The following is a 26,666-nucleotide window of genomic DNA, read 5'->3' on the forward strand; positions in this document are numbered from 1 at the left end:
TACTGGCAGATGAAAGACATCAACACTGCATTGTTTTCTTTTACAGCATAAGATTTCTCTGCTGTATGATGAGGGATCATTGCCAGGTTTATCTAAGTCTAGAAATATAAGAAACCCCAAATCTCATTTCTTCCATTTTCTATTGTGTGAGTTGAAATTGAGGAGCTACCTTATTCTCGTTTACAGTCAGAATAAAGTATTGTGAGCAAGTTATAAGTCAAGAAAGCAGCTGACAGTAAATCTCCTTAAAGCTGTTGCTAGCACCTCATTCTGACACTAACTAGACAGAGATGTCATAGATTTCAGCAACGAAACAACAAAACAGATTTGTGAGAAGCAGCACTGATTTGTCAGGAAGTCAGACCCATCTATCTTGCCTCACTAGTCACTATAGCAAAAAAAAAAGTCCTAAATAATATCTGTAAAAAAAATTAAAGAAAACTCAATATTATATCAGGTACAAAGTGAGCACTAGAAAATTGCTAATTTCTTTAAAAGAGGTTCTTTCTAATTTAGCATAAACTCATCTTTGTACCATCTTAAATTTATTTCTGTACTTTTCTGGGTACATGTCCACTTATAGTCCTCACTCATTTCCATGGAGCTCCCATTCTTACTTTACATAATTTATCATATATGCTTGGCATAGACTCTTCATTATCATATATTTATCTCTTTACACAAGAGTTTTCTCTCAGCTGCATACAGCTGTTATTCCAGATCTTTCCTCAGCTTGGAAACTTATGGCTGTTTTCTTACTGCACAGATATGACCATGCTAACGGAAAACACAGTAAAAAAAAAATATGGACCCGTATCATATTTTAGTTTGTTCATTTCATCTTGCCAGCTAGGGTTATTTCAGAGCCTATCACATACTAGTTTCCTTTGCTTGCCATTCATTAGGTTTACAGACCATAGACTGTTGCATGGCAACACAGAAAGGAAGTGAGAGGCAAAAATAAAAAAATCCACATTCTCCAGAAAAGCTTTTCTTTTTAGGTTTAGTATCTAGCTTTCAGAAAGCAGACATAATATCAGCAAAGCAGAAAAGCAATTCTTACATGAATTATTTCTAATGAAAGTGTCATAAGAACTTGCAAAACAAAGGCAATCCCAAAAGAAAAGCAATTGAAAAATCATGGTTTGCTGCTGCCCCCTGTATCAACTGGTTTGTTGGAAGAATTGGTCGACAAAGTATTTGTTTGCAAGAGTTTGGTATCAGTTTTCTGGATTACTCCACTATTTCCAAAAGTATCCTAAGTGCAATACAGAGTAAACAGCCCATTACAACATACTGACATGTTGACAATACATTTTGAAAACTACCCTTGTGAGCTGATTTATCCGACTTACAAGCTGCCTGAGCTTTGTTTTGGAAGATTTCTAGCAGCCCATTACAAGAATCGCTTGTTCTTTTTGGTACTTGTGGATAAAAGTAATAACTTATAATAAGTAGTAACTTATGACCTAAACAATCAACAGTAGCAATGCACTTCCCAAAAGCTAGTCTTTCACTGGAAATTCTATAAAGCATTAGAGGAAAACTAGGTACACCACAGGTAGCTGCTCAAGTCTTCAGTAAGGCTGAGAACACAAAAGATAAAAACTATGTTTTTGTTGACGAGTTCTTGGGAAAACAATTGTTTCCTGAACTGCAGTGGAAAGATCTTCCATTTTTTAGACCAATCCTTTAAGGAAAGCATAAGTTCTTGTCTGGCATCCTCCACAACCTTGAAATGGATTAGTGCTGCTAAAGAAACTGTGCATAAGAAATCCACATTTTAACTACTTGTGTGTTACGTTAATACCCTTGCCTTGTTTCTAAATTCAAGCCAATGTCATAGGAACTTAGTATATATATTTGTATTTTGTGCGACTTTGACACCAGCCTTCTCAGCAGACGAGTTTCTGTTGCTAATGACGTCGCGGTAAGTTCGTATAACTACAGATATGAAAGGCTGGACAAGTCCTAAGAGATCATCCTGGCCAATTCTGTACATTCCCCAGCACTGAAGCAGATAAGTATACTTCATTTTTGCCAGTATAGTAACTAGAGTTAATACAACAGCTTTTCATGGGCTGATAATGTGAATCTTACTGTGTGCAGAGGACTGCCTCACATGACTAGTTTGCATCCAAACACAACAGCGCTTTGCCAGCCTGTTTACCTCTGGGAAGGCAGGAAAAATGCTTTTTCCCCAGCACTCATTGTAAGCAGCAAACACTGGCATAACTGCAGCTATCCCTCACAGCCAGAGCATGGCTTATTTCTGAAAAGAAGTGCTAGTGCTGGATAGACAAGCTATGCACAGCACATAATATGCACAGGAAAACAGTTAATAACCAAAACTGTTTGTTCTCAGGATGTTAGGCATACATTTTTACAGGAGAAAAGCTCATACCAAAGGGACAGCAAATATTGGGAGAATCAGAAAACCCCATACTGGGTATGAGGTGTGGTCCAATAGCAAAGACAGGCAGGAATCTCTGGAGACCATTTAATTCATCAGAACCCTCATACAAAAATCAAAAGCAGAAAACAACAAAGCACATACATGTTTTTGCCCTGTCACTAAAACTTGTAATTACATTTGTACTACACACTTGCCTATGCTCTTATCTTTCAAATATTAACAGTTATCATTGGAGTTTGAGTGCTATATCGCATAGCTAATCCAAGGTTTTAACTGCAAAACAGATATGCTGCAAGCAGCTGTTTGAAAATCTAAGTGTAATATGCCTCAGAGCTGAATGATTGAGCAGAGATTGTAAGTATGGCCTTCTGAGATCTCTTCAAGGCATCTTTCGACAATGTTCACTTTCTCTTTTTATTATTAAATGTATATCTTCTTAAAATATTTTTTTGAAAACATTTTCAAAGTATTAATGAAGTGCAAGAAGCAAAAAAGAAGGTATTTTTAGGGGATACAGTACTAAATTGCATAATGTGTTCTGATTTAACCATAATTTCCAGAAAACTCTAACAAATCTTTTAAACATTATAATAACATCCTCTGCAAAATTAAGTGCCATGTCTTACAACTCCTGATTTCAATAAAACCTCTGGTGGCTAGAATATATTCTGAATGTAAGTTTTTAAGCCTTTCTCAACCCTGTTCTTGAATGACAGAGTTTCTTACTCATTTAAGCCTTGAAGACGGCAGCACTGTATATATGCTATATTCCCAAAAATCCAGCATCAGCACACAAAACCACTAATAGCAGTTATAACCATAGATACACTGTAACTTATCTAATAGATATAACAGATGTACCTATATAAATGGTTCTGGATATATATATCTATTATATAATGAATTATTTGTCAGATCAGTTTTAAGTTCATTAACACTTGAATATGGAAGCGTGTTCTGTTGGGTGGATTATTTCCTCTAGTCATGCAGAAACAGCTTTCAACCCAACTTTGAAAGACATTTTGGTGCAGCTAAACTCAGTTAATTAAAACCAACCTTAAACACAGTTTGCTAACTTTTTAAGAAGACAACAGCCATCAAGTTGAGGAAAAATGATGGCCTGTATACTGTATGTTAGGCACTGATTGCCTATTTATGAGCTAAAACACTATGAAGACGAACTATAAAGTTAGTGGAATAATGGTTAATTTGCAGTCAGTTAAGCCTAAAAGAGATATATTTTGTTTCCATAAAGTTGTAGAAAAAGCATGGCCATAAAAATCCTTTGAGTTGAACATTGCGGTCTTTGCCCATATCCCCATTATGCAACACTCAGCACTCTCAGCCCCGCTTGTTGACAAACTGTTAAAGGGCAGCTAAGAAGTAGCTCCTTATTAAGCTGGAGACTTCATATGTTCTGTTTGCTGCTCAGCTTAAACTAACACCAAGACTCCAGTTTTGTTGTTGTTTCCATGAGACTTCATAACATCACAACGGTATGAACTTTTATCATCTGGGAGGATTTAAATAGGATAAACAGGAGCTAGTCTAAAAACTTTCTTCCTCCTTCTGTAAAAACTCCAGAATGCCTCCTAGGAGACCTCAGCCAAACCCAGGAAACACAATTATAAGGGGATTTCATTCACACGCAGGCTGTTTTTCCTCAGCATTCTCACCATGACTCCTCCCACCAACAGTGCAGTGTGGATGCCGCTCAAACAAAGGCAGCAGTACTGGCACCAGAGCTACCGAAACGTACATCCCAGAGACCCAGAACCCACTGGAAAAACTTCATGCCTCTGCTTCCCTCCAGTAGCTAAATCCCATTACTCAACCTCAACACATAAAGGGTTTCTAGCAAGTACTTCTCAAGGGCTTAGTTTGGCTTACACTTATAAATCATGTGCTGCCTCATGGGTAACATGTTCAACCACCAGGTAAATTCTTAAGCCCATCCCAAAGAGATGAGAGAATATAAAAAGATAAACAATTACAGTTAAAACAATGTGTTAGCACAACAGCTATTTGAGCTCTCCTGAATTTGGACTCACCATTAAAAAAAAAAATTGCAATCGCCAGAAGGGTGTTTGGCTAATGAGCTCCTTTTCCAGTGACTGTTGGCCTGTCCTTGACCTCAGAGACCATGCACAACAAAGCGAGAAGAGCCCCACCACCTCCTGGGCAGATGGCTTCCTGCCAGGTTCCCCCATCTGGCTGACACCTTCCTGAAAGGTCTAAATTCCCTGATAAAGAACATCTATCCATCCCTCCCTCACGGCCTGTTCAGCTTCATCCTACTCAGACAGTGACAGGCAGTTTTGCGCACTGGAGACTGATCCCTCGCAAGCTCTGAATCACAGGGCTGTCTAAATGCATTTTCCTGCTGACATTATCCCAGGCAAAACTTCTCTATAAAACAATACCGTCATGTCAAAATAACTCAACAACTCAGGAAACGCTGCACAACCTTGTAAATAACCAACACGACAGATAGCGAGAGAGGAATAAAGAAGTTTAACAAAGTAAATTTAATTCCTCTCTTCCATGCTTGTCTATGACACTGTCAGCTGTTTCACGTGAGCCTGCTGCAGTCTGAGCCTTCTGAAGAATGATCTATTGAAAAGAGGAGTCAGAAAGATCAGTTATGAAGAGTATTTTAAGGACAAAGCAAAGGTGAACGTGGTATACGTGTAATATTCTCAACAATGCAATCCAAGAGCAACTATTCCAACTATTTCAAGTCAGATCACCTTCTCTCTGAAGACTTGTACTTATAATTGTACTTATAATTGGGAATTAGTATTTTCAGTTTCAGCTAAGAATCAGTGAATGCAGCCTGTGAATACATGAGACAGAATACTGCATTTATTACTGCCAGGTTACGTGACAAAGCCCATCCACACACCCACAAAGGAACTCAGAGAGACAATGGCAGCAGGGGGAGCCCAAATAATCCCCATCCTGGCTGCTCCCAGCTCCACCCCAGGGAGCATCAGCGTCCCATCTCCACAAGCCCAGGGGAGCACAGGACCCATGGGGGCTCATGGGAACTCCCATTGCAGACCTCCCGAGGAACAACCCCCCTGCCTGGGCATGGGTGCACAAGTGAGGGCACGATCCCCATCCAAGGCCAAGCAGGAGCAGCTGGTGGTTGAGTGAGGACCTGGGGGCCGCTCCCACTGTGAGAGCAAAGGGGGCAGCTGTGGGACCAGGGGTCTCCTGGCCAGCTGCACATGTCTAAGCCATTGCCTGACCAACAGCTGCAACAGGGCTGCTGCCTTGGGGGCTTGGATGTCCACAGTCCAGCATCCAGGGAGACTGGGATCCAGAGGCAGCTACTGAGCAGCCTGAGTACCTCAGCCCAGCTGCTGGAGGGATCCACCTTGAACATGTGCCTACAGATCTTCTCACCAGTGAACTTCATCCTGCTCAGCCAGAAAGGGGAGTGGGATGAGGCCCTTTGCACCACCTCTTCGTGCGGGTGCTCTGAGTGCCCCACATGTCCAGCTGTACCAGTGCACAGATGTGCATGCCTGCTGGGAATACAGCTCCAGCCTTGCCCTTGTAGGGCAGCAGCTGCAGCCTTACTTTGTGCAGGCAGTTGAATGTAGCATGATACATCTTCCTCTACCAGTTCTCTCTCAGATGCTCCCTTCGGAATTACTAAGCACCTCATGAAGTTCACGATAGAGATAGGGGTACTTTGCCAAACTGTCACATCTAGAAGTGGGAAGAAAAATACTATTTAACACCACTGTAGAGCACTTGTGTTAATATCCAAGGTTGGTTAAGTGACATGATCTCCAGGAAGAACACATCGTAATCATAATGTTCCTTGGAGAACAATTCCTCCCTAAAAGAGCAGCACTGTTCAGTACATGCCTTACTGAAGGTGTAGGTTTGGCTGGTAACATGTGAAACTTTTGTTTCACTCATTGTTTTTGGCTACTGTAGATCACGGATGTCATCATTCCTTAACCACAAATGGACTCACCCACACACTAATACTGGCAACATTAGAGCACGCTGACACCTGTTTTCTGTCTGAAGATCTCCTGAAGTTCCATTTGAAAGTAATAGCTGTTAGTAAAATAAAGCTGATAAATCTATTATAGATGTATTAAATAACAACACAAATCTCAGTTATTTTCAGGTGGTCCTGTACAGACCAAGGAGTTGGACTCAATGATCCTTGCGGATCTTTTCAAACTCAGGATATTCTATTATCCTATATAAATACAAATAAGTTTTCATCAGTTCAAAAATATGAAAGAACAAGCCACTTTGGGAAGTTTTTATATTATCTAACATCCTAGAGCACAGCAATATTTACAACAGGAAGTCCATCCTAACGTGACTGACAAGGAGCAAGAAGGAAACTATCCCCAAGTCTTAAGATTTATTCTAATATTTGCCCAGTGTGAAAAGGCAATGCACTTCTACTTTGAAGAGCCAATTAGCTTTAAGGACATCTAGACGCTGTGCTTCATAAGAATACATAACACCCTTAGTAAGATGATACACAATGTCAACTTGATTCCCTGGGTTTTGCATATGTGCTCTCATTTGAGAAAGTATAACACAGTGGGTAGCTCAGCAGAAAAGTGTTTAGAAGAGCAAGCCTTTATCTTTAATTTTTTTTTGTTTGTTTGCTAACTAAAACCAAAAGTTCCACATCACAAAAGCTACCTTTTACTGTGTTCATGTACAACACCATCCAGCATGATGGAAGCAAGATGCTGGTGTGGCTTGAGGACTTCTTTCTAAAGACATTAAGCCTCAAAAAATCTGAACTTTCAGCTGCCAATTTTTATTTCTAAATCTTCCAATTCAAGCTCTGAAGTTATTTCATCCCAGCTGAAAGGAGTTCCATTTTTTCAGGGATTATTCTGCTACTTTCAAGTTAAGTTAATAGTAAATACAACTTTCTACCCATGAATCAAGGACAAATCTATACTGTGTTAAGGTTTGCTATGCATCATCACGTTGACAGTTGTGAGCAAATACTTTATTAGCTATTGAATAATGTACTACAGACATAAGAATACTTTATTATTATTGATATATAGGCTTATGTCATCAGAAATAGAATAGTTCAGTTGGAAGGGACGTTCAAATAACATCTAGTCTGACTACCTGACCTCTTCATGGCTAACCAAAAGTTAAAGCATATTATTGATAGCACTATCCAAATTTCTCTTGAACACTGACAGGCACGGGGCATCAACCACCTTGCTAGGAAGCCTGTTCCAGTGTTTGACCACCCTCACGGTAAAGACATTTTTCTATGTCCAGTCTGACCCTCCCTTAGCACAGCTTTCTGCAGATCCTGCCTGTCCTGCCATTGGTGACCAGGGAGCAGAGACCAGCACCTCCCTCTCTGTTTCCCCTCCTCAGGAGGTTGCAGAGAGCCATGGGGTCACCTCTCAGCCTCCTCTTCTCCAGAGCAGTGAGAACAGGCTTAAAACTTAGCAGTCTCCCTGGCCTCCCTTCTCTCAATTCAGCAGCGGAGGTAACTTTCTTTAAGAAGTCAGGAAATTTCCAAGACATCTTCGAGTTCAGCTAAACAGCAACTAATAGGCAATTCAAGTAGTCTTGAACTGATTTCTTAGCTGCAGCAACAGCAGGTACTTCTTCAGGATGACTCTTAAGATGAAAGATGCATGTCTTCAGGATGGAGAGGCTACACTGAAAAAAAAGCTATGGCTCCTGCCCAGCTCAGTGGATTACCAGCTAAGACACAGGTGGGTGCTGAGGATTCAACACCCTGAAAGATGGTGAGTACTGTCCCTACCCCTCACCCTTCCACCAGGATTCCCAGCACCCAACAAGGGACTGATGCACAGACTGACAGATGAAGGTGCTCTGGAAATGAAATAAGATACAAAATGTCTACCCTAATATTAGCCTCAACAAATCTAGCACTATAACAGACAAAAAAAATTAAACACAAAATTCAGATGTGCAGAAGACATCCATCACCCAGGAAGCCTTCTAATAGTCAATGATAACTATCTACACAGAAGTACCAATGTATTTCCTTGCTCCTAGTGGCCTATTTTAGAACAAGAGCCTGCCCTTCAACAAGGCTGCATGCTGTGTTATCAGAGAGGAGCAGCAGCAAAGGCTGCCTATACACAAGCCTGATTCTCTGCTGCATTCAGGGGACAAATTCCTGCTGATGCTACTTCCAGTGTTACTAAAGCATGACAATTTCCTATTTTTACAGTAGGTAATTACAGTCCAGCCCAGTGATTCTGAAATGTTGTTAACTGAATCTTGGCATTTGCTGTAGTTCAATCATAACCTCTGCTGCCAGCGTGCACCACTGGAATGGAATTCAGCCAATAAAATATTTATCTTAAAGGTTTCAGATATGCACATAACGCTTTCTATAAAATAGGGTTTTTCTATATGTAGCCCTTCAGAAACATGGCTTGAAGCATGGGGGTTTCTTACCAGTCCTTTTTCCCCTAGTTTTCTCTCATTTAAATTGCTTGAGCCTCTTTGTGTATTTTGATAGAGAAGCATTTGCTCTTTGTAGATTTCTCAGACAAATTTATCTACATATTGGCAGGATGTACCTTGAGAAAAGTAGGAGAAGGAAAAATCCTGTTGTCTGGTAAACAGTCATTTACTTTTGCTTTAATAAACCACTCAATAACTGTCCCTTGTCCACATTAGCAAACCAAACAGATTTCCAGCAGAACACATCATGATGACCTGCAATATAGTGATGAGTTCAACACAGCTTCCCATTATTTAATTTCCATAGTCTTAAGGAACTTTGTTTGCCCTCTACTCCAAAGCACGTGCTCTTAGCTAAAATTGCTATTTGCAAATAACAGGTGATACTACAGTTGACTGGAGAAAAGTCCAATTAGCTTTTTTTTTTTTTTTTACTTGAACCCTACAACTAACTTTCATATTAACTGCAAGATCTTTGCAGCATTAGTAAACTAGCATAGGTCTGTACATGTCCAGAACACTCCAGGACAATGCTGTTAGGTTGTTTCCATTTACCACACTGGGGAATAACTACTACTTTCCACATCCATTTTAGGTACATAGATTCTTCTCACACTTCATGAGCATTTCAGAATCCATTATGAATTTATTTCCACAATCACGGCGAGTATTCTCTCACTATTCTCACAGTTGTAAGACTAATATTCACTCTATTAAGTAGATTACAAATCAAAATACAGGAAAGCTAGGTGACTTACCCATGGCCACTTGGGAAGTTTGCAGCAAAGCACAGCACTGAGTTTAAGTTTTTAAGCTGGATCACCAGCTATTAAAGTATGTACTGAAAACTAAGTACTCAAGACCCTCAGAAGTATAAGCTTAAATGAATGAACTGTTTTGAAAACTCTGGTGTTTCAGTGCTTTCAATAGTCATAGCAAATATTTAAGTAGGATTAGGCCAGAAATTTAATATGAATACTATATAAACAAAAGCTAGCTACTGTATCTTAAAACTCTTATTTTTCACGAAAGGCAAGGACACTAGAAATAGGTCCTTAATTTTGGTAGCCCAGTAAGACAGCCTTAGGATGGACTTAGGACTTCAAATATACTTATTCTTGTTAAACTTTAAGCTAGTGACAATATGAAAATAAAGTCATTTACATGCTTTTATCTCAATTGAGTTTTCCACAAGTTCAGAATATTGTCAAGTTTCATTTTGGAGTTAGTATCCCACTTTTATCACACCACAGAATACGAATAGACTTTCGGCAAATACTAGAATAATTAATAGCTTGTAAAGAAAGCCATGATTTATGACACAGCCAACATTAAGAGACAAGAAAATATTACTACAGGTTAAATACCTGATTTCGAGAACAGGTTTGTTATTTCTGTGAGGGGAAAAAAATACAATGATTATAGCTCGAGAATGTTTTTGCCTCTACAAAGACTATTACATTCCAGATGTGTTATTGACAACACATGCAGACTCTGTGCTTCTAAACTGGTTTAAATGTGGTTCATCTTTGTGCAAGATTTAAAACCAAAGCTTTATGTTGGGGGTTTTAAATTTTGTTATAGGTATTTGGCAAGACAGCATTGGAAAAAACATTCTTCCATTAACAGCATACTGCCCAGAGCCCTGAAAGGTAACAAATGCAAGCTCATACAAGCACCTTTGAACCAGAATTATGGCCACTGCAATCTCAGCCTCTCTCACAACAGTGTCTGGAAGAAGTAACAGCCACAGGAGGAGGACTCATTGCTCGACAGCAAGGGGAGCCTTTGCAAGTAACAAACTAATCAAAATAATTCCCAGACAGCATGCTGTGATATTTGCATTGTCAGCTGGTTATTATGATTTGTTGGAAAAGTGGGACATGGACATAGCAGTACAATGGAATCACACCGTGATGCTGCAGTAATCACATTACATAGCTTTTGCTTTTTCAACCCAAACTCTGCATGGCCAATGTCTTCCTTTTCCTTAAAGCACGAGGCAAAATGAAAAAGAATCCCAGGTATTTGCATCCATAGCTTTGTGTATGCCCATTTTTACAATATAAAAATAGAAAAAAGAGTGCTGCAACAAATCCATCATCTAAATCCTGCACTAGCAGTTGTCATAACAGTAAAACTTAAAGTATTCAGTTCTGTTTTTTTCCATTGCATCTTCCATGCTCTCTCTGACCACAGTTAATGCATCAAATTACTTCTTTTGACTTGACATATACAGTAACTGCTCATGTATCACCATCTACTTCCACTTTCATTACAGAAAAAGTGATCCAGCTCTGAAAGGCCAAGTCTTACTTAACTTGATCTCATCACTGCAAAATAAAGCTATCCTTCACAGGTTTTAAGAATATATCAGGCTGTCTGAAAGGTGAAGGATTTTTCTACTGTGATTACAAGGATTCTACAATAACAGTTAGCATGTGAGCATTTAGTACTACAGACACTGATTTGTTTATGGCAGTAGTACCTGTACATATTCATTTATGTTCAGTGTTTTTCTGATACAAGTCACTAAACAATCAAAAGAAGGTTTTATACTATCAGAATTTAAAAATAAGAGTTGATGAAAATATTTTACTACATAGATTAATGAAGTCTATTGATTTGATGTTCCTAACTCACTGCCATAATACCCGTTACATCCCAAAAATGTAAATTCTTAGGGATGTAAATGCCAGAGTACAGAAGTGGTCCCAGACAAGTTTGGGAAGTTAACTTCAGCAGCAGTCTGCTCTCAGGTTCAGTCCTGGAAGCTGCTTCTACCCAAGCCCTGTGGAACAGAATCTGTAAGTAATAACAAAGGAGAAATTTCTTTTTCCTTCTCTCCATAAGGAAAGTGTTAAGCACATTTAGACTAGTGCTTTGCCTGCCCTCATGAGGTCAGTATGCCTCTGGATATCAACAAAGACCATCAAAAATATGTGCTACCAATGGGTGACACTTGTCCCTTTTCACTGAAAGAATGTAGCCCTTTAAGACAAGCACTTAGGCAACACCAAAAGTGAATCCTGCAAGAAAAACAGCTCCAAAAAATGAACCCAGGAAAAACTTCGAGGTACTTACAAGTCAACTGAAAGCATTTGAATTACTATGCAAGTTTTGACAACAGTGTTTTGTTACTAAGTTACAGGTACATAACCTAGATGAGGAAGGGACAGCTTACAAACTTGACAATCCCCGGCATTCCTCTATGTGAAGTTATTTCAAGGCATGTTCATGCACTTCTGCAGCAGATAAGCAGCTTTTTTTTTTGTGACAACCCGTTGCAGATTTTATATAGCTCCTTAGAAAAAGCAGTTTTCAGACATGAGTATAAAGATTCTCTGAAAATCTGAAAAGTGCTTACAAAACTTTCCTCGCAAGTAATCCTTTCCCTAACCAATTCCACAGCTCCTCACACGTTTCTGTGCGTCAGCAGTAGAAAGCTGACTCTCCGTTCAATTCAACTCTCAATTTGGGCTGAACACTTAAAAACATAGTGCATACAGCAGACTCCAGATGTTGCAGATTGCTGTGTGGGCACAGAGTGAGGCTATTCAGCTCCAGAGCAAGAAGATAAAATACGGTAAATTACCTTGCCAGGACACCAAAGTGGCACAGATTACTGTTCTTCTTCCATAATCACCAGATGATTAAAGAGCATTTTCCTCATTAAAACCCCTTACAAGGGATCACCATTATCCAACTCTTCATTTACTCATTAGGCTACATCTAGGTTTTTACTTCTGTAATTGCAATTTGATATAAGCTCTTTAGCACTGAAATTGTTTTGTAAGAAAGGAAAAGAGCTTTATCACCTACCGAGTAAAAATATTGTTTTCATTTAAGAGACCTTGAATTTAAAGCTGCATAATTGTAGTGTGAGTTGTTTTTAAAACTGATCAGGTCAAAAGAATTGACCAAAATAAATAAACCGAGTTAAACAAAATAAACTCTGAAGGGGCAGAAGTCAAACACAGCAAACCAAATCCCATTCTTTAGTTGCTTGCAACCAGCAGAATTGGTGTCAAAATGTGGTAATGCAGGTGAAGAGCTCAACTGCTTTCTCCCTCACTGAGGTATGATGTCTCCAGCATAATACAGAGATAATCGAACTTCGGAAGGAAATGAGACACGTGACCCATCTCACACTGAGTGCACAGGACAAGAAGAAAATCAAGTGGTGTATGTAGCTGGTGTGGGTGCATGTCTGCATTGCTGCTGCGTGTGGCGATGCTGGGGCTGCCCCATGCTGGCCCCAACAGGCCCACCACAGGGCACGGCTGGGCCCAGCAGCCAAGATGGCGGAGCCTCGCCTCAGGGACAGCCTGGGGAAGAAAGGAGGGCACAGCGCTGCCTGGCAGCTGACAGAAAGAAAGGGGGAAAAACAGCCCTGTCGACACCTGGGGGAGCGGAGGAGGAGGGCAGGAGTGGCTCCAGGTGCTGGAACAGAGACCCCCCTGTGGCCTCTGGGCAGACGGCAGTGATGGAGGGGAGAGGGACAGTCAGCGGGGTGTTTTAGCTTTCCTTCCCACCCCCCACCCCCCACCCCCCCTATTCTACTCTATTTTTAATTGGCAGTAAATTAGTTTGTTCCAAGTCAAGTCTATTTTGCCTATAACAGTAACTGATAAGTGCCATCCCTGTCTCTATCTCAGCCCACAAGCTTTTCCACCTTACTTCCCCCTGCCATGCTGAGGAGGGGCAGTGCAAGAGCTGCTGAGTGGTGGGTTGACCTGGGCTGTCTGCCAGACCCACAAATGGACATTCAGATGCAGGTCATGGTTACAAGCCAAAAAACACCCTTTTTCCTCCAGACCTGTAGAACAGAAGAGAGATATTCTGATGACCAATAATCCTAAAATTCAATAGTTCTCATCAATATATAGGTATAAGAACTAATTCCTCAGATTATCTCTTTAGTTGCAGTTAATTTCCTTTGTCGAAGTACTCAGGTACTCTCAGACCATGTTAATGTCTTTATATGCAAAAGTCAAATATGATTGAGATGGAGTTTAAGAACCTACAAAAACATTAAGTTAGAAAGTGTACTTATTTCCACCAAGATATTGTGTTTTAGTCTTAATTTTTTGCATGCAAGTGCTGGTGAAGAGATGCTTGAGGGAGAGACAGGTGAATTACTTCAGTTGAAAACACAATGAAGTAAATACTAACTCCCCAAAATCACTCCATTTGACTTCTTGCCCACCCAAACAGGAAGTTTTCTTTAAGAGTTAATTTGCCAAACTCGCTTTACATATATATCTATATACACACACACACACTACATATGTACTTCACATATATAGTTTTTTATATATAAGTAACTAGTGTACAAGCTCTTCTGAGGCAATCTAAAATATTTTTTCCTACTACACACACAAATGAAGCTATATATGACTAAAGTAGTTAAGTCAGGTCATTTACCCTGCTCCTTTTGTACCAGAGCATTGATATTTTGGCCTTGCACCTAATTACCCCCCATTTCATCTTTATTTGAATGTATTCACATTGCATTTAGTTTTCCAAATGAATGCATACTGTAAGTGCACAATTACCGATAAAGTGCAAAGACCAGTAAAGGAGAGAAATTGCTGACGACAATTATTTTGAACTATTTTTCCAGAGTATAGACCCACAATGTGCCTACAATACAATGCTAACTGTCCATTTCAATGTGAACTTCAGACTAGCCAATAAGACTACTTGACTAAGCATGTCCAGAAATGATACTCATCTTCCAATCACTAGTTTAAAGCCAGTGACATGATCAAAGAATTTTGTTCTACAGGAAGGGAGGGTTAAGTACTTGGTGACGCTCAGAAAAAGACTGAGAACAAATTGCAGTACCAAACACCAGGAGAGAGCACAATGTCCCTACAAACAAACTGTTGAATAGCATGTAAAATAATAATGCAATACCTATCCTTAAATAATGCTGCTAAGAAAAAAAAGCTAGAATTTACAGCCTGGTGAGATTTGTCCCATTACTGTAATTAGATTTTCTATCAGTTATTTAAGATAGAATAGCAGAACAATTAGATAAATATAACTTGTTAGGCTAAAGCCAGAAAGGCTCCTGTAAGGGGGGGTGGGATAGAAATGTCACTTATCTCACCCAATAGAGTTACTCTTTTCAAATACACACATGCAAACAAAGGTGGGGGAAATAGATGAAGGTGGGCTTAATTAACTTCAGTTTTCAAAATAGTGTAATTAGATATTTCATAAAGGACTATTTTTAATTACACAAATATATTATTCAGCTTTGTCACCAATTGTGTACTACACTTTTTTTTTAAAGGGGCAAATATCTTGATTTGTAAACTAATTAAGCAACTGGAAATAAAGTTTAGGAGTGATCCCTCAAAACTGTCACATATTTTTAAGTAGCGAACAACATGTATCTATCCAGTTAACCATTTTGAAGAGGAAGCAGCCAGCAAGTAGATGACATTTCCCAGTGACACCATGATATTTCTGTTACAGAACATCACGGTGATCTGGGAGAAACCCAAGGTAGAAAATCGTGCGTATATGTGGGGATAAGCAAGATGGTGGCAGATAAAATATAACTCATCTCTTATTATTATTATATATAAAGATGTGCCTAGTAAATAGAAGATTAGAAACATCCAGACCCACTTGATTCTTCAAAATTATTTTACTTGAGAGACTTGGCATTCATCACAGCTTGATGAGGTTAGGTGTTGTATATAAGAAATGCAAAACAGAACACTTGAATACATTAACTAGGCTTACAACTAACCTTTTCAATCTAAAGGAAATAGGCAAATACAAGCTAAAGAAATATTATGTTATAAAGAAACAGTTATTCAATATTTTCAGAGTTGTAAGCGAAATTGAAGATACCCATTCTCATTGAATATATGGAAACTAAGTATCCAAAGAACAGAAAGCTTAGCAGTCCCCACATTGATATTTTATCTATTCCACTTGCTGACAAGGATTTACAAACTAAACTTTTCTTCTTCCTGTATTGACATCATTTTATAGATGATTTTATCATCATGTTATTTTATCATTTTATTTCACAGTTAGAAATTCAGCATACTGAAGACAACAGCAGACTGGTTTACCATTGCTAGCTCTATCAGTTTACTAAATTTTAAACTAGCTCACATATGGTTAAACAGCATTACTATTACTGTAGGAGGACAAAGGAAAGAACATAATTGGTAGGTTTTAAAGTGTTCCCTAGAAATAAACATTTAAATTGCACATATGACTACATTGTAAACAAAAAGCTTGCACCCAGCTTGCATCCCTTCGGTTTACTTACTTTGAGTTTCTGATAGTTTAAGCCTTACTCCATCCTTCTTCATTAACATAATCTGAGGTATAAAGGTCTCTGAGGTAGATGGAGGCTCACAATGCCTAAAAAGTCAAGAAAGCACTAGCCACACACAGATACACAGGAATAAGAAAGCACAGGGCAAGCAAGTGATGGAAAACTGAAAGAAGGGAGCTGGAATAACCAGCTCCAAAGAATGACTCACTGTACAATGAAGATCAGAATCATGAAGAAGGGCTTATTTTATTAACTGCTCTAACAATTCTGCACAGTTATACTTTGCTCTTCCAAAATGATCACTGGCAAAAAGATCCCACATTTTTAATTGTATTCTGTATGACAGGTACTTTCTTTGTTCTATATCAACTGTGTGATTATTTTTTGATATGCTTCATTTTTGTATCATGAGATATGAAAAGTGAATATAAAGTGATTAACACACTGTCATTCATAATTTTATAGGCCAATAGCACATTTGTCTCTTCCAAGTTGAAAATTTAGTTATTTAATCTTTCCTTATACTGAAGTCATTGAAAAAAACTGATTATCCTTGTTCGCTGCTATCAGTAGCGAATACAACAACTTATTTGTTTTGCTTGCAGCTGTAAGAAAAGTAGCTCTAACTCAAGTTAAAAGCTGATGTTCTCAACCAAGTAGCTATCTTAAATTAGCCAACATAAGTGAACAGCATATTATTTTGCAGTACAGACACGTTCTAGGGAGCAAGTTCTTCTATTCTGAAAACTCTTAAATACTTCCCTTTTAAAGGATCATAGCTTTTCTGAGATGTGAATATTAACATGTTTCCCAAAAGCTATTTTTTAAAGTGTCACTGAGCAAACCCACTATATGATTATGCTTTATACATGCGATATAACTTCAGTCTCCAGTTCACTGTAGATTAGTTAACTTCAAAATGGATCTCCTATAAATAAGACTTATGAACGAGGTAAATGAAAGATGAATTGAATTGACCTATACCACAACATACTTCATCTGAGCTGAAACCAGTAGTTAGTCCCCTTATTTCTCATAATTTCCTCATTATTCATCTCATTTTCCTCAATACTGTATAGCTAAACAGTGTTTATTTTTTCCCTTCTATGCATGTGACCAGATTCTTCTCTCTAATAAAAACCCTACTCATTTGTCTAGGAAATAAGATGTACCTTTTAGCTATGTTTCCATTTTGTGTATAAACCCATGAGCTAACTTCAATTTAATTACCAAGACACCCACAGTATCAGCCACAACACACAGCTAACCATCAGCAAACAATTTTGCTTTACTTAATGCTGACTTTTTTCCTAATAGAATATTATTAACTCTGCATTCCTAATGTGCTATTTCTCAGTTCCTCTTTATATTCAGCAATAAGGTACTGGGTGAGGACAGGGGGAAAAAAAAAAAAAATCACAGCCTAAGTAGCTGAATGCAGTTTACTTTCACATCCCCTTCTAAATTATGATGTTACTGATACTTTTCAATCACTAGATTATGAAAAAAAAAAAAAGGATAAGGAGACTAAGTTGTGTTCCCCACAGCCCATATCTAACCCCTCACATCATAGAATCAACCTGAGAGAAACTAAGAGGGGGGGGGGGACACAGGATCCTTCCTTCACTTAGGCTGGGAATCCCAGTTTTGCAGCTGCAAGGACAATACCTGTCATTTGCCTCTGATGGATATTAGTCAGCCAACTGCATATGAAATGGATTTGTGGTCTCAGTGAGGTTAACACACGACACAGCCATTGCCAGATTGATCCTACAGCTTTCTTCATGGTCAGCAGCTTCACCTAAACTAACAACGATATAGAAATGAAGACATGACTGCTTTCTTATGTCCATTTCCTTTTTAGCCTCCCTCTAACCCCAACCAAGGTAAATAGGCACATTAAAAAAAAAAGTCAGTGATACTTTCTTATTTTTGATACATTCTGTTCCCTCTTCAAAACTGTTCATATTCATAGCAACAGAACCCCTATAAAATTTCTTTGTTTGGTGCCTCTAACTTCATATATGCAACCCAATAAAGCCCACACTGAATGCAAGGAAAATTCAAGTGTTTTTAACAGGGCTGCAGAGTCTGTAGAAAGCACGTCTGCAGTACTCACTGGAGGAGAATACAGAGCACTGAATGCAGTCATTCAGCAGTAACCATAAAGACAGACCTATAGCTGTAGCAGCATCACATTCTGATTATGCAACATCACACAGTACAAAAACAGTAGTTAAGTGTGCAGCTGATCTAACTAGGCACTGAGACGCTGAAAATTTATAAGCATCAGCAGGATTTAATGTTTCTTATTTTGGAAGTGTTATGATTCTATCATAGCACACTATGCGTCAAAACCATCCTGAGGAATTTGATTACAGGTGAAATGGCAGATTTTTTTCCTCGTGTTTCTCCACAATATATTCAATAAAAAGATTATATTTTTTGAAAACCTTAAGAAGAACAGATAATAGCACATATGCCCTTCTAACACTATGGTATTACAGTAAATTTGACATTAAATAACTGAATTGCCTAGAAATATAAGCTAACCACTAATATGCATTTTAGCCCAGACAAGCCTGTGAAAAGTTGTACTGTTTGAATCTATAGCCTCCTGTAATAGTAAAATGTAGCAGATTAATGCTGGAGCATGTACTGGAATTGCATTACAACACACTCAGGAGAACCTCTTAATGTCTCTCCTGAAAAAGCCAGGTCTTGAATATAAAAGTCAATCAGCAGGAAATACCACAAAACTCAGAGATAATGAAGACAGATAGATGATGTCTCAGATGTAGGTTTGCCAGCTAGGTGGTCAGATTAATTAATAATCGACATACATGTCTCTGCTTCCCCTAGTGTATGGGAAACATTTGGGAGTGTCTAGATATCTATTTAAAGCTACATTTCTAGGTTCCACAAAACAAGAAAACCTTGTACTTACTGTCTGGAGTTTTTCCTTGTGCGTACAAATAGCTTTTTTTTTTTTTCCTTCTCTTTTTTCCCTCCTGTTGTTTCATTTTCAAAGGATGAAAACTTAGGATATCTAGTGAAATTACGTCTTCTATCCTTCCTAATTCCCTCTTTATTCTTCTTTTACGTGTATTAGTCAGCAGGGATGGAATATAGTAAGGATTTAATGAAACACTTATCCATTCCTGTTTATGTACAACTCTAAAGCTTGGTCCCAATCACATACTAATTTAGCTGTCTGCATCAAAGCCCTGATGACTACATAACAGGATCGGACATTTCAAGGATAACTAATTAAGAAATAAAATGAAATCCTCGCATAAGAGTATAAAAAAAAACATTTATTGGGCCCAAACAAGAATTTCTTATACTGCCAGTTACCCATAATTACCCAAAGATGTTGCTTCTAGAAGACCAAGTATATATACGTGTGTGTATATATATATATATAAAACCAATCAAAAGAAACTTGTTCATACTTGACAATATTTGCTTCAACAATTGTTAGGAAACAACAACAACAGGTTACCACAACAATTTGAGGTCCCTTGTAGTGATTAATTCCCTCCCCCTAAGATGGACCACCTTTTAGGAATCAAACAGTAAAGTCTAGAACTAGACACACAATAGAAGCCTGGATTTTCAGAAAGAACTAAAGTTGCTTTCCAGAACATCCACTAAGCTGACATGAAAGCATTTCCCAAAATTAAACCAAAAAAGCACAAGAAAATGAATAAGAACTTAACACATGCGAGAAGCTATTTCTTAGATATCCAATCAACCACATGGGAACATCCTTAATTTTTAAAGTACCATCCTATTAATGAAGTCAAACTACTAACACTGTAAATTTTTGTTGTAGTTTTTTTCTTAACCTTTAATTATCGAGATAATTAGGCATGTTTACTTTTGAACTCAATAGGACTTATTCACATACTTGAATATTTGGTGGAATTATTATCCTTTCATAATGAGAATCCTATATATACTCTAGAAACAGAGAAACCAGAGTTCTTGCATTAAACCTGGGGTTTTACATTAGTATTTCATAAAATGAAAGTTTTGTTTTTTAAACAAAAAATGTTTTCAAGAAAAAAGCCAAACATCAAACAATTGTTTATGCACTTCATTAAAAGAGTATCAGCCTCTAGGATTGGTACTATATGTGGTACAGAGTCTCCATGACAGGAATAAGGCTAAACAGATCTAAAGTCCAGAGCTGCATTGTTCAATCATGTGAACATGAAAAAAAATAAAAAGAGGAGAAACCAAAACCACTAGAACAATGTACTTAAACACAACTCAGGGAAGGTACAGTGATTATCTAAGGCCCACACACGTAACTTTTACTTACTTTCTTAAAAGAACTCAGTAAAAACACAGAAGAGAAACCTGTTGCTTAGCAGAAAAAAGGTCTAAAAAGAGTTTAAGCTATAAACGCAACTCACAGCCACCTCATATGAACTACAGACAGGTTTTTGAGTCCCCCTTGCTTGCAGCTTTCAACCAGAAGCTTTGAGAATCAATCTCTCAAAAAAATCCTTGTTAAACTCTCCAGAAAGCCTGCCAGACAAAGCCAGCCCCACTCAAGCTGTTCAGTAATAGCCCTTCCATCAGCTCTGAAATAGCTCTCTGTGAAGAAGCCCTCACACCAAAACCACAGACACCAAATAACCCCATCCCCTTCACCTCACAGCCCAATGCCAACACTGCATAAGAAAGCAAAGGGCCTTAAAAACAGCCAGAGCGCTCACATCCACCCTGCCTCACCCAGGAAGCACTCAGCATCACAAAGGAAGACTCAGAAGAGTCTCCCCCAAATCCAACCCTCCTCAAAATCACCTGTGTTACCCCTTCTACTGCCCACGGCTGCTCCCCCCTCTGCTGGTTAACAGCAGATGAAAAGTAATCACTTCTCTCTGACACAGCACATCAGGTGGCCCACTTTCATTTGTTAGTCTCCACAGTGAAACCTTTTTGTTATGCCTTCTCCATCTGATTTTCAGTAAATGGAAAGAAAAATGATGGTATCCAGGAAGGAATTGTCTCTGGGAGCATGACTGTTTGCCCTTGTTCTCGGTGATGTTGTCTGTTTGTAAGAATTCTAGTTATAATGGAAAACAAAACAAGAAAGAGATATTTGGAAAGTGAAAGTAAGTGTTTGGGTGAAGGAACGTGAGGAACAACAGCTTGGTCAAAAGAGAAAACATTAATTGACCTCATTAGACTGGAGACTATAGCAATGGAAAAACTGGCTTTGCATAAGGTCCAAATCAGAATTTGTTTTGACTAAATAAAGGCAAGTGGTGATCATAATCATGCAGTTTAGACAAGACAGTGTGAAAACATAACTTAGATAGGCCAACATCTTAGAAATCTTTCAATTCTCAAGCAAAGAAAAAATCAGAGAAAGCTTAAATAAGCAACACCTAATGTCACTATTATGTGCATATGAATATTTAATACCTAACAAAATATAATATTCCATGCTTTCTATGGGGTATAGCTACACAACACATCTAGTGAACATGCAGATTAAAACAAGGTAAGAAGGTTGTGAAAGAAAGGCTATCACTCAAGATCACCTTGCATCTTCTCTATTATTCACCACATACATGTTGTGCTTGAGCTGTGGATATCATTCCTACACCGTTAAAGCTGACTTTGATTCTTCTAATAAGGATAGTAACCTTTTTATAACCTCAGTATTTATATATGTATGAAGTATTATATTTTAAATACAATCAGATATTACAGTGAAGACCACATATTTTTGTTTTACTTAAACACATTCCATTATCAGAATATGCCATAATGAGCAGTTGGTTGCATTAAAAGAAAATTCCATATGATTTTTCTCAGAGACCAAATCTGATAAAAGTAGAACTAGGGATTGATTAACTAATCTTATTATGATGGTCATTTCAAAAAGCAGATAGGGGTCTCAATTTTTTTATATACATATTTTTTTCAGACAGTTGAGCAATAGTCATAGTCAAACCAAAGACAAATACAGTATTCTTTTCCTATGTAATTAGAACTACCTGCTTGTTAATAACTTCTCTCATATCCATTCACATAAGAAATTCCACACACAAAAAAGTATGCCTCTTTGTTTTTTGCCTTGTGTAAGAACTTTTTTTTTCTATTCTGATGTTGGTGATTTATCCTTCCCTATCTTATCTTCTGTTCCTTCCTTAAGGAGAAACAAACAAAACCGAACCAAAACAAAAAATGACAAAAAAAATTGTAGTATGGTAACTCCTTAGTTCCAATATATTTCCCTCTTCTTTTCCTTTAAGAATAAAAATGTTATATTTCTAATTTCTTGTCACATTCTCTTAGCATATCAATATGTATCAAGTAATTGTAGTATTCAAAGACAGCAAACCCCCAAAAGGCTTGGAATTAGACTGCAATCTAAAAACTGTAAATAGAGTAGTTTTTGTTTCACTGCCCTTGAAGTGGTTGTATAATTATTTTATGATGAATGTATTCTTATTTTATTTACTTTACACTTTATATCTTACTTGATTTTGGTAGTGTTTTCCAAGAAAATGTGCCGGAGGTAACAAAGACATCGAAAAATACAATTTAAAAATAGTGCTAAAAATGATACTTCAACCTTATAATCTCTTCTATTTATTGATAAAAAAAAAATAATCTTCAGACAGCCTGGGGGATCATGGAGCAAGCCCACCTCTCCTAGAGCTCTGAAATGGAAGTGTTGCTTGAAGGTAGATTCAGAGAGGGCTGGGGCATGGATCATGGCATGGAGTGGATTTAAAATTCACCACTGGAGTATGCCTTAACAGAAATGCTCTACATCTGCCAAAACACAAGGGGATACTAGCTAAACAGTGGGACAGAGAAAAGACTTTCAAGTCTTTCTTTTGAGAGAAGGAGCACAAGCTTCAGAGAAAGGTACTTAGACCTTAGAGCACATAACAAAACCAGCCAGCACCTTTAGAGAGGAATATTCACCTTCACAGGCACATTTTTATAGACTGATTGACAGAATAACTCACCCTTCTTGAAAAGGAACCCTGCTGGTTACCGACAGTGATAGATCAAGAGAGGATTTCATAACTCTGCCAGATTCAGAGGTTTGAAGCTTAAGCCTTGGTACGGGACCACACAGCGTAATTCAGATTAGCTCCTGGCAATAGTCAAGCTAGTATGCTAAATCCAACTAAATTTAAAATATGTATGGAAAGTGACTGAGACCCAAAACACAGTCATCAAATGGTCATGAATCGCTCGGTTTTTGTTATCACTGGTAAATTAAAGGAAACATCCATTACTCACTTACAGTAAATGAAAGAAAAAAGAGAAAGAAAAAAAATATATGTACACAAAACACTTAGGACTCCTTTTGTAAAATCAAAGGCTGCAGCTGCAGTGTGCTGAGTGTGTAAAACATTAAATTCTTTATGTTGGTTTTGTTTGCTTTTGGGAGGGGAGGGGGATGTAGGGGCCAACTGATTTGCCCCAAAAGGTTTAATTTGTTGTCCAGTGAGTGCTGGGGCTGGAAGGTGCAGCAGTGGGTGAAGGCAGGAGTGCTGCAGCCAGCAGCCTAACTGCCTTGACCCGATGTGGAAGATTGTCCATGTGCTTGGGGCTTGTGACATTAGAACATACATCTGTAATGCCAATTACGGATGGGTTTACTTCCTCTTCTGTTTTTTTTTGTTTGTTTGTTTGTTTTGTTTTTTTGGTATTTAAGAAGCTTGAACGACATGGTCAGCATTGCAGAAGGGAATGAATGAGATCAATTTGGGGTTCTTAATTAAGATGCCTTATACAGGACTGTAATCACTGTAAGTCTTGTCTGTAGTCAGTGGACAGAAAAAGGCACTTCTAGAGGAGCATTCAGGTCTTGGTGAGATAAATTCACGCCTATGTCTCCCTTGGGGCCCACAAGCACTTGTTATTCCTGTTCACTGGCCAAAATAATGAAATGAATGACAGTTCCCAGTGGCTGGAACAGATCAGGTAGCAAGTACATTTTTGTATCATTCTCCTGAAAAGCAATCAGTCTTTGGTGTATTTCTAAAGGATTAAAAAGATAAAAAATGCTGATGATTCAGACGATGGTTTTCACCTGAGGACAGAGAGACCAGTCCTAACCTAAGTTAGTAAACATGAGAATGGATTGCAGCTCCTCCATCAAAAAGTTTAATAAACCAATGCATGTATGAGCTCTTATTTTTAATAATAGCAGGTATCTTGAAGTTTTTTGTTCTGAATGTTTCTGAATGTTGTGAATGCTAATTTTGAATTCTCTGAACATTTCTTTTGTTCTGAAGTGTTTTCTTAATGTCTTTTGAAACACTGTGTTTGTGACAGTAATATAGGACAATTCTGAAGCATGAAATTACAGCTCCTGAGCATGGAACTGAAGGTAGTCAGCTGAAATCAAATCTTTTGTTATTTTCTGGTCTATATTCATGCCTATTCCTGTTTCATAAATAGTTTTCATTAGAGCTATCTAAAGGTTCTCTATTTATTTGTTTATTTGTTTGTAGTACTGTACTGGATTTTAGGAATATTTTTTTAGGGTTGTTCATCTCTGTTCAGATCATAGAACAGTCTGATTATTCTAATATTTTAGCTATTCACAGAAACTCCATTTGGGAATATATAACAGATGGAAATGTGAATGTGGTTTTGATGATTTAAGCCAAAATCTCCAGATTGGAGTCTCACATAAAAAATTTAAAGCAGAAGAATTTCTTTTAACGTAACAGGGCTATTAATCTGTATAAGAATTAATCTGAGCATAAACTGTCCAAAGAATAATTCTGATTTGACCACACACATGAAGAAAGCAGCATTTCTTAAAGTGTTGTAATAGTCTCTTTCAGTTCATTGCCTAGTCTGAAAGTGTATCAGTACTAAAAGGAAAAGAAAATGCGCATTTTTATTTGTATCTCGGAAGGTTCAGTTTCAACAGAACTGAGAAGACTATTCCTTTTTGAAATAAATGAATTCAGTCCTGTAATGCAGACTCTGAAGAGCTGATCTGTGCCCAAACCGCTCTTAATACAGTATCTATAACTCTGAATGCCATAAAAGCTCAAATCCAGACATTACAGTTTTTATTTAATCTGTATCTAACAATACGGCTTTTTTTTTTCCAAAATGAAAAAAAAAGGGGAAAAACCTTCAAATGTATACATTCTTGAAAGATATAAATCAAATGAGATATCTTCAGGATTAAAAGATAATAATCTCCTTACTGCTATACTAGAACCACAAAGAATTCCACAAATCAAGGTTTGAATGAACCTGGAGAACAATCCTCAAAATACGTGATGAGATATAGGTAATAATAATAATAATTAAAAAAAAAAGTTTAAATGTAAAAATGAGAGCGAGAAAGAAGAAAATGTTCTTGAACTCACTAACCTTGAATGCATCAAATTGACCTTCAAAATCAGTTTATCTACATGAAAAATTATGCCTGAGTAAAACAGGATTTAAATTTAAAGTAGATTATGTATTACTGAACAAGGATTCTTACATTTTTGCTTCAGAAAAAACAGTGATTTTTTTGAGTTTTCTCATTTTGCAGTGGGGTGAGATAAATCATGTCATTCTTGTTCTAGAATGAGCATGTGGGACCTCTCCTACAATGGCTTTTTCCATGCTGGTCCACCTTGTATCCCTGTCTAGAAACACATTTCAGGCATCAGTTCCTGTGTGCAGAGAAGCAGAGAGCTGCCTCTGCTGAAGCAGCAACTCAGACTCTAGTTACCAAGCTGTCTTCAGTGGAAGCGGAGACACGCTATCTCTGTCACTGTTTCTGGTCTCATCTGAAGGAAAGATGGCAGGTCCTGTGACTGCCAGTTGGGTTTATTTAACTTGACTCCATAATACAATAACATCCAGTGACCAGCTTTCCACCTCCCCAGGTCCCAAGAACTTTGTCATTTTTTTCTCTGTGAAGGGACAGAAGTGATGACCAATTTGCAAGACATAATACAACACTTGCAACTGAAGTTACAGTAGTAAATAGCTAGTAGCTAAATGTTTTCATCTTCACATAAAAAAGTCCCTTCCCCACACCTGACAAAGAAACCAATGTAGAGTGGAGAAAATTAATACAATGCACTGGGTCACTGCTGGAACAGAAACTATCACATATTGACTTCTTCAAAAGTTTCTTGTAACTCATTTAAAAAAAATACTGTGGATCTGAGTTGTACTGAATATTTCAAAGACACCATGCTTTACAAAAAGTTTGTATTACTTCCCCACAATGCCATGATGAGGACTGAAACATTTCTGAGCACAGACTTTTGACTTTAAAATTTTTAAATTGATGAATATCAACACAGAGATATAGCAGAAAAAAATCCACAATAATTGTTTTAGCTGTAGCTGATTCTCAAAATAAGCTCCAAGTTGTGATGCATAGCAGCTCTGTATAGAGAAATCAAATCCTTTCATATCCTTTTATACATAAAAGTCCAAACCCTCAGCCATCGT

At 37.9% G+C, this 26,666-nt stretch overlaps 1 protein-coding gene across 5 annotated transcripts in view; it reads right to left on the reverse strand.

The window, feature by feature from the left end:
* Positions 1 to 26,666, reverse strand: part of CDH12 (cadherin 12) — a 573,314-nt gene that overhangs the window by 443,114 nt on the left and 103,534 nt on the right. The window contains exon 1 of one of the 5 annotated variants that reach the window (XM_080580157.1): positions 20,527 to 24,694. The exons of the other annotated variants lie outside the window; for them this stretch is intronic. The gene's annotated coding sequence lies outside the window, so the exon portion shown is untranslated. Of the gene's footprint in view, positions 1 to 20,526; positions 24,695 to 26,666 lie in introns of those variants that run through there. 5 annotated transcript variants of the gene reach the window in all.

The sequence above is a fragment of the Anser brachyrhynchus genome (genome assembly GCF_964034855.1).
Source record: "Anser brachyrhynchus genome assembly, chromosome: 2".
Lineage (NCBI taxonomy): Eukaryota > Metazoa > Chordata > Aves > Anseriformes > Anatidae > Anser > Anser brachyrhynchus.